Source organism: Drosophila eugracilis, unplaced genomic scaffold (assembly GCF_018153835.1).
Source record: "Drosophila eugracilis isolate 14026-0451.02 unplaced genomic scaffold, ASM1815383v1 contig_2154, whole genome shotgun sequence".
NCBI lineage: Eukaryota > Metazoa > Arthropoda > Insecta > Diptera > Drosophilidae > Drosophila > Drosophila eugracilis.
Genome location: NW_024573038.1, coordinates 2,841,487 through 2,853,995, shown reverse-complemented (window position 1 = coordinate 2,853,995; position 12,509 = coordinate 2,841,487). Strand labels below are relative to the sequence as shown.

The window sequence follows — 12,509 nt, the reverse complement described above, 5'->3', positions numbered from 1 at the left end:
TGCGGAATGCTAAAACAAAGGCTTGTCATTCAACTTTGGTCATATGTTCCAGATATGATTAGAGCCATCTAGAAAAAAAGACCAAAACGAAAATGAAAATTCTTTTAGTGGGAATTCATACACACACACACATTCATATATTTTGATATGTGGTCATGGGGCTTCTCTTGTCGCTTTTAGTTAACTGATATTGATAACGGAATGTCAAGCTATCAATACATTTTTTTATTGGTCAATTAATAAATTCGCATTCCTTATAAGGAAGTGGGAATGCGATTGTGTTATTATCAAGGTAGATAATTTAAAGATTCAGGAAAAACTAAACATAGGGGTAGAAAGGGTGAGTAATAGTTTAAATTTAAAGAACTTTAATAAGAAACTTATAATAAGAGGAAATATATTAGTTTCTTCAACATTTTATTAAGTTCTTACTCAGGCAAAGTCAAGTCATTGCTAGAATTTTACAATAATTTTAAAGAACTTCAAAATAAAGTAAAGAATTAAACAAGTCTGATTTACACCAAAGTAAACATCAAGTTTTCTTATAAAATAGTACACTTTTACGTCTAGCATGTATTTATAGTTCACTTATTTTCTATATTTTACTAATTCAACACCCAACACCCCACGATTACATCCACCTAAATATAGCCAAGCAATTCGATGTCACACGAAAATAAAATATTATAAAAAATTTATTATCCATGGGCGACAGACAAATAGACTGAAAATGCAATATCTAGAAGCGCAAACGATCCGATTTGGGCGTACATTAGTCTAAATATAGGAGCCTGTCATAACAGTACCCCCCCGAAAGTCCCTCCAGCCCCACCACCCCCAAAACAGTTCCACCTTATAAAGCGGTTCTGTTCCAGTGACAAGCCAACAAAAACAATAACAGCGCCGTAGCAGCAACAACAATTCAAATTCAACTTGTTTTTGATTAGATCATTCGAGGCGAAATGTCAGTCAATAAAGGTTAGGTTAGGTGGCCTGAAGGGGAAAAGTGCGGCGTGGCCATACTTGGACCTCTCCCCTTTTCGCTTCCTCCCCCACCTCAACGGTTTAACCTGCTGCTGGCGTGCGATAATTAACTGAAATAAACCCGTGACTGTCAGTCAGCCAGGCAGCCACAAGACATTCTACATAGATATACATAAATCTATACTATATATGTGCGAACAGTGGGTTTTCAAACCGATAAGAGGTGATAATTTGCAGTTTAAGTTATGGCTTTATTTCCGCTAAAGGTTTGAAAGGTAATGAGATTTGCTTATACAAGCTATCACGATTTGTTTGATTAAAATATTTTTAAACTTCTTAAACTGATTATTGCAGATTTAAATACTTTATGGGCATAAATATTATTCTATTAAAAATAAATTACAATTTTTATAGAAAATAATCTTTAGTAAATAATTAGACTAGAAATATATATTAAAGGGGCTTATATTAACAAGGGTGCTTTTGCAACGCACTGTAAAGATACAGATACAGATACAGATATGTGACTGAATATATTTGTAGTGCAGTTGGTGTGTGGGTGACGTTAAGCACTCGAGTTGCAATCACATTTCACGGCGAGACTGCAAAAGTGGGCTAGTTAAAAATGTCAAGAAGAAGTACCGCGCTGAAAGCCATAAAAGAAGAGAGCTTGAAAGGAAGAGAAAGATTGAGTCAGGATGGGGCTGGAGGGCATTGAAACTTTTTCGGCCAACACTGAAAATGTGGTTTATAGAATTTAGAGAAAATGTGTTTATCCCATCTTAACCTTTTTGAGAATTGAGTTTTATTTGATTTAATTTAAGTTTCTGAGAATGATAAAATCATTTTTTATATATATTTCAGAAAATTCCCATTTAATAGTTTAAAATGTAAAATTTATTTATAATATAATCGAACAAGTTTTTTTCCTGTATAAATAAGAGAGGAACTCATTCAGTTTTTTTCATAATAACCGTGGCAAAAGTTTTTTCCATCCTTATCCCCTGCCACCGTCTACCTGGCTACTCGACCAGGTGCTTAAGACCATTCACTGATTTTTTTTAATAACTCACGACTTTGGCCATGGCTTTGACAAGCTGTTAATGGCATTAAACGACAGAGCGAGAGAGAGAGAGAGCGAGAAATCTCGGCTCCAAAGGAAATTCAAAGAGAATTCTTTGCCAAGCTGGGTAAAAAATTGTTGGTCATTTAACAAAAAGCAATTTCGCTCAACTCAACTTGCTTTGAGAATTATTTTCTTATTTTTCAACTTTTTCTAGCCGTAATTGGTTTCAATTTGAAATCGAAACGCATTTCAAAGAAATTTCCTTGCCATGTTCTTTGAAATCCATTTTCCTTCTCTCTTGCGAATTTATATAGCTGGTCGGATAGAGATAGAAAACTGCGCTTCTAGGCCACATTTTAGACGTATTTTGGGAGCCAAAAGAAACAGTTTATGAGATACCACTAATTGGCCATAAAATTGTATAAATTTCATGTGCCGGTTTTTCCCACTTTCGTGGCCAATTAGTCACCCGAAATGTGGTGCGGTCAATATTTGTGATACCTCGTAATCCGTTAAAAAAGGAGTATATGTTATTGATAAAATTTATTTAAAAAATTAACAATAATATTAACAATTAATAAAGATTATTTTCTATATAACCATCATACGTTTTAAGGATTATTGCTACAGGAATAAATTACTTTTTAGTAAATATTTTAAGAAGATATGCTCTCCTATTGAATTCCAGGGTATTCATTGAGTCATCACCTCTCAATCGCATTACTTATGATTATTGTTTTCTTGTCTGTGAACTCTTTTGATAAGCTTTAAGCTGATATAAAACGCCGACCATGCTGATAATTTAATTTCCCCTCGAATGTAATTGCCCGCAATAAATCATAAATGCTTGCGTGGAATACTTAAAGGTAAAAAATAATTATTAAAACAGACAATACATCGATTGAGTTTCATTAAAACCGACATAATAAATTCGTTAACCAAATGCACATAAATATGCCATCAATGTGAAAAACCAATTTAGGATGTAAATTTAAAAAAACAATTTAAGGAAAGAATTTAAGAGTTTGCTTTTTTAACTCTATCGAGGAAATCTCTTTGCTCAGAAACCAATCAAAAATTTATGTGCCATTAACAGTTTGGTGAGCGACACTTGACAGGACAATAAAAAAAAGAAATTGTCACAAAAAATCGCTTGAAATTTTAATGTCATCAAAAATGTAATTTCAATAAAGTCGACGAGGAAAATTCAATTAAAACAAAATTTGTGGGCCACCACACAAAAAAACCAAAAAGCAAAACGCAAACCAAAACAAATAAAAACGTGGAAAAGCTACTGGATAACTTTTTGTTCCATTTTCACTCGGGTTTATTTACTTTGTTTGCCATTTTAATGAACCCGCTGGCCACTGAATAAACACCCAACTGCCTCCCCCCTATAGTTGCTGAATTTCATATTAATTAGTGGTCAGGTGGTGGTCAGAGCATCAAGGGAGACATAGAGGGACATATGCAATTAAAAACACTCAACCGAATTTTAGGGGCAGCTATTGGAGCAGCTAAACCGACTAAGCCAGCATTTAACCCAGTTAACTGTTCTACCTTGACGCACCTGCAACTTGAAAAACAAAAACAAAAAGGCAAAAACTAAAACTAAAGCCATTTCCCTCAGAGAAACGCGTGCCGGTAAAACAATTTTCCAACTATCTCCCGTCTGCATCTACCAACTAGCATCTACACACAAAGACAAAAGTTTGTCGAATTCTGCAAAATGGAAATACCCATCAGCGAATTCATCTCTTTCCGCCCAGTGCTGCAATATTTGCGCATTTCCTGTCGTACAAATATTTCCCATGTAACAGCTTCCCCGGAGTTTTTCCTAGGTGGATTCCACTCCTCTCTAACAGTAATAGTAACTGTAATAGTAACCACGTCAACAACAACAGGGCCAACAGATCCGGCGCAACACTGTTGCCAGCTAACTTTCTGGCCAAAAAATAAACAGAAAGTCGAATTTGGGAGGTTATGTATTTGGGATAAACGGTAACTGGGGGATACCCTTACTTGAGCACTATAAAAATCATTAGTAAAATATGGATAAAATGTATTACTTAATGGAATAAGTATTAATTCTAGTAGAATTGAGCAAATTGCCTAACAACTGCTAATCATGAAGTGAAATAGAATGCTTTATAAAGTTGATTAATCCTTGACAGCTCGATTTTTTTGTGTAAGAGAAGTCAATAATCAATTATTTAATCATGTGGATTTTAAGTCTTATGAACAAACCAATGCAGTTGTCCCAAAAAAAATCTTTAAAATTTAAGTAAAAAACTACAAAAAATTCCTTCAATAAAAACAAATTAAATGAGGAACATATAAAAACTATAAATGAACCGTCGAACTTAATACTTTTAGAAGGATTTACAATTTTGATGCTCACCAACAATACGATTAAAGCTTATTAAAAAAATTCCAATTAATAGGCTGATTAAGTGTAATACTTCATTGAATTGCATTTTATTTTGATTAAATATTTACAACTTATTTTCATGCCAGTGAAGCCTTTGGTTTTGGTTTATTGTTTAACTGAAGTGCCCTATTCCCCCAAGGGTAATTTGGTTAAAAAGTTTTCTCTGCAGCTGCACTCGCTGGAGAAAGAGTCGGAGTCGTCGGAGACAAAGAGTAAGAGGTGGCTGAGAGGCGGTCTACACCGCTAAACAAAAGCAAACAATGTAATGCCAGCAGCAGCGACCACGCACAACGAAAACAACAAAGTTGGGGCAGACCACGGGCGTCAGGAAAAGGGTAGGGGTTAAGGCCAATGGGGGCTGAAGAGGAGAAAAATTGCGCTGGAGTCACAAACTCAGTTAAAAACTGAAAAAAAAATAACAAGAACATATTTTAGTAAATCTCTTTATATATTTAAAGAGAAAATTCTTTAAAATATTCTCATTTTATTTCAAAGATTTTAGTTCTGAAGGTATTTTAGAGGACGGGCTTATCACGCTTCTTTTTAACACAATTGGTAACATTTTCGAATAATATTTAATTAGCAGTTACAAATATGATTGAGAAATATTACAAAAATATCCATAATATTTATAGATATTTTTTCTGAAGAGGTAATTTAGCTTTTAGCTTATCTCACTATATTGAAGAATAGATAAATGAACGAATTAGATCTTAAATATCTAAGATAGTTATCTAGGATATAGTCTATATTTATTATTTATTCTATAAATATTTATACGGCATTCTTTATTCTCTGTGTGGGGAAGAAGGGGGAGGAGAAGACGGATATTGCTAGAGCCACACAAAAAAAAAAAAGAAAAAAAAGATTTGCGGGAGAATGGAGAGCAAAGTGGAAACAAAGCGACATGTTGCGCCTGAAAGGTTCTTTGGACGGGGGAATCCCCCACCTAGCCTCCGCCAAGGTTGACCTTCAATGGGAGCACGTGGTGTCGGAATGGTAAGAAATGGCAGTATGGCTGGATGTCCTGGTTGTTCGAGGAGGTTAGGGCTGTGGATGCGGCTGTCTGAGTCCGGAATCCGAAGATAGCTTCAAGATATATGTATTTTCTTGTTTGTTTCGGAATTTTCAATCCGACCAAATTCGTTTGGGTGTCAGTTCGTGTTTGGTTAAAGTTGGTTAGAAGTTGGTTTAAATGAGATTTTCTAGGAAGTTTGATTCCATATTGCCTCACAAGAGCTAAATACTACAGGGATATATCTCTAAATAAACTAAAAAGTTTGAAGGCATATTGTTCCTGCTTAAAATGTTCTGCGAACGTACACTTAATTTTTCAGGTCTTCAAAATAAACAAAGTTTAATTTGCTTACTTAAGTTTTAAGCATTTGTTTTATGTAATTTATATTATTAGATATTAAAACCTTGAAGAGTTCATTAGCATGGAGGTTAGATAACAATAGCTAGTAGAGTTTGATAAGATAACTGTCTAGAGTAAGTAAACATCTTATTTTATGTGTGAATACCTCTAATTGAATGAACAAATACGCAGCCTGGGAAGTCTGTTGAGATAAAAATTTTGAGCTTTGAAATCATATTTTACTCAAAGTTACCGCTTTTTACTGTCGCCCTGTTAGTCATGATTTAATCTTTGAAAGTTCCAATGTTTTTAGTCAAGTGACTAATCCGCAGCAGCTGTTTATTTTATAAAAAAGTTTATAAAATACAAAATAAACGGTGATAAGGATCAGCAGAACAAGGCAAACCATTTGGTTCATTTAGGTACATCCCATTTGGAAAAAATCAGGAGCCACAAAATGCTTTATCCACGCCCCATCAACGTCATCCATTTATTGTTATTTATATTACGCATTTCAGCCCTCTTATCGGCAATCAAATAATTAGAAAAGGTGAAGCAGGTGAAACAGGGCGTAACAGGGAAAACCTCACAATGCCAATACAAATTATGGAACTTGCCCTTTGGAGGTCTTTAAGGCTTCTTTATAACAATAACAAAGGAGGAGAAAGGGGTATACTTCAGGAAATAAGGGTAAAAAAGGTGAAATGAGTTGGGTACACGGAAAATAATTGGAGAATGAAATTGATTATAATAAATCTAAGCATACATTAAATTGTTATTTATTAAAAAAATTAAAAATTTTGAAGCTAAAATAAAAACAATAATATTTTAGATCAACTTAAAATACGTTTTCCTGATATCAAAACGTATCAAAAACTTTGTACTTCCTATCACAACTTGAAATATTTCCAAAAATTCATATTTTTGTTTTGTGTGTAGAAAAAGAACAGCTACAAGTTTGTTTAACAAAGTGGTTTTCAACACCCCATAAAAAACATTTGCAAAAAGCAGCGGAAAAGCAAAGCAAAAGGCAACAGTAACAAAAGAGCAAAAATAAGAGTACACAAAAAAGTACAAGCCCAGGCAAATTTCCCGTTGTTTCCGCACGTAAAAGTAAAAGGCAAATAAATAACCGTTGAGAGAAATGTAAACAATGCAGGCCAAAGATGCACAGCAGATGAGCGAGAAGAAATAGCAGCAGATGAAAAGATGAAAACGGGAAAATGCCAAAAGCACAAATAGCATCTGAAGCAGCCGGTTCAACTTGAATTTTCCTCGCAAGGTTTTTCTTTTTGCCTATTTTTGTACTTCTCCTGCTGCTGGTGCTGGTGCTGGTGATGGTGATGGTGCTGGTGCTATGTAAAAATCTGCACTCGAAAAGGGCAGACCAAGTGGCAGATAGTTGGAAAATGTGGAGGGAAAACTAGGGAGAAAACTAACTACATGCATTCAGTTCTAATGAACGAGCTAAGCTGAAGAGCAGAAGCAAGTCGAGCATAATGGAGATGGGATAAACAAAATGGAGAGAATTGCTTAATTTATGGGACTTGGTCGAGAGGAAAATTCTTGAAAATCTGCATACCAGCAGCGGAAGGGAAATCCATTATTGGCTATTGTCAAATTCACATATTCACAATTTTCTGGCATTAAAAAACTTTGCTAATTTCTTAATGGTCAGTATATATTATATAGTACGATTAATTAATTATTAGTTATTAAATTCAAATATCTCTGATTGCTAGGCAGAAATTAGTAAATATATTAGATATCCAACCTTATTAAAATTTATAATTTGGCTGAATCAAATGTCAGCACATGGTTGGCTTGTGGCATTTTATACTTGGTTTGCTAATCTGGAATAAATTATCTTTTTATTTAAGCTAATTTATTTAAGTATTATCACGATTTTATTTGGTGAAAATTGTTTGTATTTATTTATCAAAAAAGCCATTTTAAAATCATTTTTAAAATATAAAAAGATTTGGCAATAAATAATAACTGAAAGCTACACAATAGATAACAATTAACAAATGTAGAAACACAATTATCGATGAAAAGCCCAACAAATTAACAGCCACGTGGCCGTTAAATTAATATTCTCTACGTGCTTAAGTGAGCTTTATTTTTAATGGTTAGCTGGTTTAAGCTGGTTAGTCCTGATAAGTTAACAGACAAAAACAGAGCTGTGAAGTAGGGCAAGTCTTTATACACTCTTAAATTAAATGCCAAATGGAAATATGAAATAAAATATATTTTTTGAATCAATTTTTTGTGCGTTAAAGTGGAAATTTATAAACCAATTGAGAAGACCAAAAAAGTGGAACAAAATCAGCGATACAAAAAACGGGAAACGGCAAACAAGTGAAATGGAGCAAATCTTTAAGCAAATGTCGAGTGGGCGGCAATTGATAAACTGCGCCAGATAGAGCCGCAATAAAGGGGGCGGGCAAGTGGGGAAACAGGGTAGAAAAACACACACACAGTAGCGCATTTCCCCTTGCCATTCTCCCTACAGGGCAGACATTGCCAATAGCGCAACGTTTCGGAAACAATTTGAAGGCCATAAAACTTGATGTGGCGGCTGTCATAAAGGAGGCGACACCAGGCACAGATTCTACCCCACATTTTGCGACCTCCAGAAGTTAGGTGAAAACTGCGACGGCACTCAAGATGCGGCAGATGCGGAAAGTCTGCGGAATACGGAAAATTCAGATACGAATACGGCAAAGCCAAAGCAGCAAACTCCGGCAGAGGGCAAGGCGGCAAAAGTCGTCGAAAACAAACAAATAAACATCAAGCAGCTGTTTTTGGCGCCGCAACAGAGAGAGAGACAAAAAGAAAGAGCGGACCGAGAGAGAGAGAGTTTGTAAGATAGAAATTCAGAGCGAAGAGAGTGAGAGTATGCTTTTATTACAGCTCTCTGCCGGTTACAGTAGTCCTTGAAATAAGTGCAATCAGAGCGAAATTATAACTAACATTGGTCGTTGTGGAATGTCCCATATTTCCTATTGAACATTGCAGATTTGTATATAAAATATAAAAAATATTTATTTTATTATTATTTTGAAAATTTATAAAAATAGTGCAACAATGAGCTAGTGCAACCTGCAGTGCACTCAATATTCCGGCCACCACTCTGAGTGTCACCTACCTGCTTTCTCTCCCGCTCTGCCTGGTTCTCTCCCACCCTTTACCTCTCTCTTGCTCTTCCTGTGCAATTTCTCACCGCCCACTTATCTTACGGCACTCACTCATTCATGGCCAGACTGTTGGATCCTCTTGCCCCCCTTTTTCTTCCTAAAAGTCAGCTGCGCCTATTGGCAAAACCAATACTTACAGTGGAGGTCAACAAATTATAACGGAATGTTATGACTTGAGTTAAACTTAAAATTGCTTATTTTACATGAAGGGTTTAAGCATTTAAAAATGTTTTATAAATGTTTCTGACTTACATTCTGTAATTCACAAATGTCAATTATATAAAATATACTAATATTAAAAACAATAAATAGTCATAATATGAATATAAATTTATATAAAATAATATATATATAAATTTTGTATTACTTTCTTATTTTATTTTTTATTCGTTTTTAGTTTAGCAATTTAAGAAATAATCAATAAAGAACGAAGCAAAAACTAAACTAAGAAAGTTTTAAAGTATTATTATCCAATTAAAGTAGAACAAATTAAAAATTAAAAAGTAAATTATCTTTAAATACATTTCGTTGCTTGCCAATATTTTGGGCACGACTGTACGGGCAAACATACGGACAGACACAACACCAACGAACGAATGGGAGAACGAAAGGCACCGACGCCGACTGCAGAACGCCGACGCTGCGGCATTTTGGCGCTTGGCATGTTGGCCATGTTTTTGAAACGTTTGAAGCGACTTCTGCTCCTCAGTCGCCGTTCTGCTGCTGCAAAGCCAGCAACAAAGTTCCGCAGCGGACCCGTAATCAGTTAAACGAAAGTGGCGTAGTCGCAGCGTTAAATACGTACGGATACGGAATACGTTGCTGGCAGTGTGGGCCTCAAGCCGATTATTACGTATACGCACCGCGTGCCGCCGCTTGGCGAATTTTTATTATTATTTTCCACAAGTGTCACAAGGCACAAGGCAAATATGAAGCCGAAATGTAAATGAAAATGAGCGGGCGAGGCGAAAGGCACAAACAAAGATAACAACGGGACAAGCAACAACAACGATAGTTGGGCCAAATCAATGACGATAAGGCGGCAAAAAGTTGGGCCAAAAGGAATATCGCCAATAAAATGGAAAAATATGAATGAGCTGAAAAGAAATTGAATAGTTAATATTAAAAAAAAAGAAACTGTGAAAAGCTAATAAAGTAATGCCACAAAGAAAGTTATACAATAAGAAAAAATCAAACAAAATATAATATAAAATAACAAAGATAAAATAAATGAAGGAAAAATGAATATTATTGCAAAAAATTACACAAGCTAATAAATCCAAATAAAAAAGAAAGCGAAAAAATCATCGAACAACAAAAGAAACAAAAACCAACCCCAAAATAAAATGAAATTGTATTTTCTTGCCTCTTCAATATTTTTTTTGCCTCTTGACATGATAAGAAAACTGTAAAAGACCTGATAGATTGCATGAATGATGTGAGGGGGCGGGGACATATTCCTGAACGTCGATTTCCATTTAATGTGAGTGAGTGCGCCAGGCGGGCAAAAATAAACAAACAAACAAATCAACCACAATAGAGTTCCCTTACATTCCTCTTCGATTCTACGGAAAATGCAACACAAATATTAGCCATGTCATAAAACAATTAACCCAAACGTATTAATTGCAATCTTGTGATAGTGAAAATATGGAAACGAAAAGCCACGCGAGGCGGGAATAGCAAACAAACCAGAGGTAAATGATAAACACAAACTTTTTACTAGTTAACAACGGGAAACTAAATAGATTTCACAAGAATAGTCGACAAAGCTACAGACATTACATAAAATTAGAGAAAATAATTTAATAAAAGTTATTCGTAATAATAAACTAGAATGAAGTATCCATGAAATTTTGATAAGCCCTACAGCAAACAACATAATTAGTTCGAAATTGTTGGTAAACAACTGTTCAGTGACCCAAATAAACATTTTAAAATTCATTAGTTAAGAACTTGTTGTATGCAAAATATGAAAAATTTGATAGATGTGAAAATTTGGGAATTTATTCGGTTGAACGTTTTCCATGAAATTTAAATAACAAAAGTCGTTCAGCAACGATAAATTTTAAAACAACATGAAACCCAATTAAAATTCTAAACGAGTTCCATTTTGCATTTCAAATTTCACATTTTTCACATGTTTTACATTTTTTCTTATTTTCTTATTTGTCAACAAATAATTCTGAGAATAATTTACTTTTCCCTCTTTGAATGCTTCGCATTTCTCGTGCCATTTTCTAGCCAATTATTGGTCTGCATTTTGACCAATTGACGATGGCTGTCGATGACAGCTTTAAGCCTTTCGTTGAAGAAATATACATTTTTGGTTTTATGCTCAACAAATAAAAATGCCATAAAAATGAGAGGAATATGGAAAATAAATGAACTCATATTTGTTCAGAAATAAATTAAATTTTCAATAAAATAAGTTATTGAATTGTTTATTGGTTTTGGTTGACAGTTGAAGTCTAATTAATAGACAGACAAATTGATCGAATGTATCCCTAATGGGTCATAAAAAACTAAACAGATTTTAATTATTTTTCTCGTTTGACCGTTAAAATTGATCAAGTGAATAACTTAACTTAGTTAACTTTATTAATTAGGAAATTTATGGTATTGCTGCCAAGCAATTTTCTCCTTGACCAACGCTTTTCATTTAAAACTTTTAATTAAAATATTTATTTATTGCCCAAAACAGAGATTCGCCCAAGTTCTTTTCCAGTTTTGTAGCTTTACCGCAACGAAAACAAAACTTTAAATACTTTAATTTCGTGAGGGAAAAGTTTCGGAATGAATGCCAAACCATACAGAAATCGAGTGCCAATAACAACTTGTCCTCAGACACCAAATTGGCCTCCATGAAAGTTCAGTTGCCAAAAATCTGGGAGGAAGCAGATGGAGTGTTGAGAAAGGAATGTTCAACAAATACCCTTTGATATAGAGAATATTGCGTATACGTATTTTGGCCAAATTATAAGGATTAAAAAGTCATTTTTAGTAACATATTTTCAGATCTTATTTTGGATTTAATCTTTAACAAAGGGAATATGCTGTTATTAAAGAAAATAACTTAAACAAATTCATTTTATTTTATTATATTATTTTTATCTGAAGAAAAGCTGACCTGAATTTTATCATACCCAACCAATTCCAGCAACAAAAAAAAAGAAAATAAGAAAAACAATAACAAGCAGCAGGAATAACTTTTTCAATTGGCTTCCGCTCTTACAAGATTTATCCATATAAAGATATGTTTGTGGATGGGTGTGTGGGATTAGATGGAATCATTCATTCACATGGATCATTGAGTGTGTGTGTGCGTAAGTGAGTTTCTGCTGGCAGTTCTTGGCTTTTCCTTCTGGTTTTTTATTTACGCCCGCAATTTGTGCTGACAGGTCCCATAATTTATGGCAGCCCACTCATTGATTACGCCACAACCGCTCAAAGGTAAAAATCATTTTCGAC

General features: G+C 34.3%; 1 protein-coding gene across 4 annotated transcripts in view; it reads left to right on the top strand.

Annotated features, from left to right (window-relative positions):
- The window catches only part of LOC108108504 (protein phosphatase 1 regulatory subunit 16A), a 44,058-nt gene that overhangs the window by 7,063 nt on the left and 24,486 nt on the right, over positions 1-12,509 (top strand). Inside the window, exon 1 of one of the 4 annotated variants that reach the window (XM_017216572.2) lies at positions 10,331-10,735. The exons of the other annotated variants lie outside the window; for them this stretch is intronic. The gene's annotated coding sequence lies outside the window, so the exon portion shown is untranslated. Of the gene's footprint in view, positions 1-10,330; positions 10,736-12,509 lie in introns of those variants that run through there. 4 annotated transcript variants of the gene reach the window in all.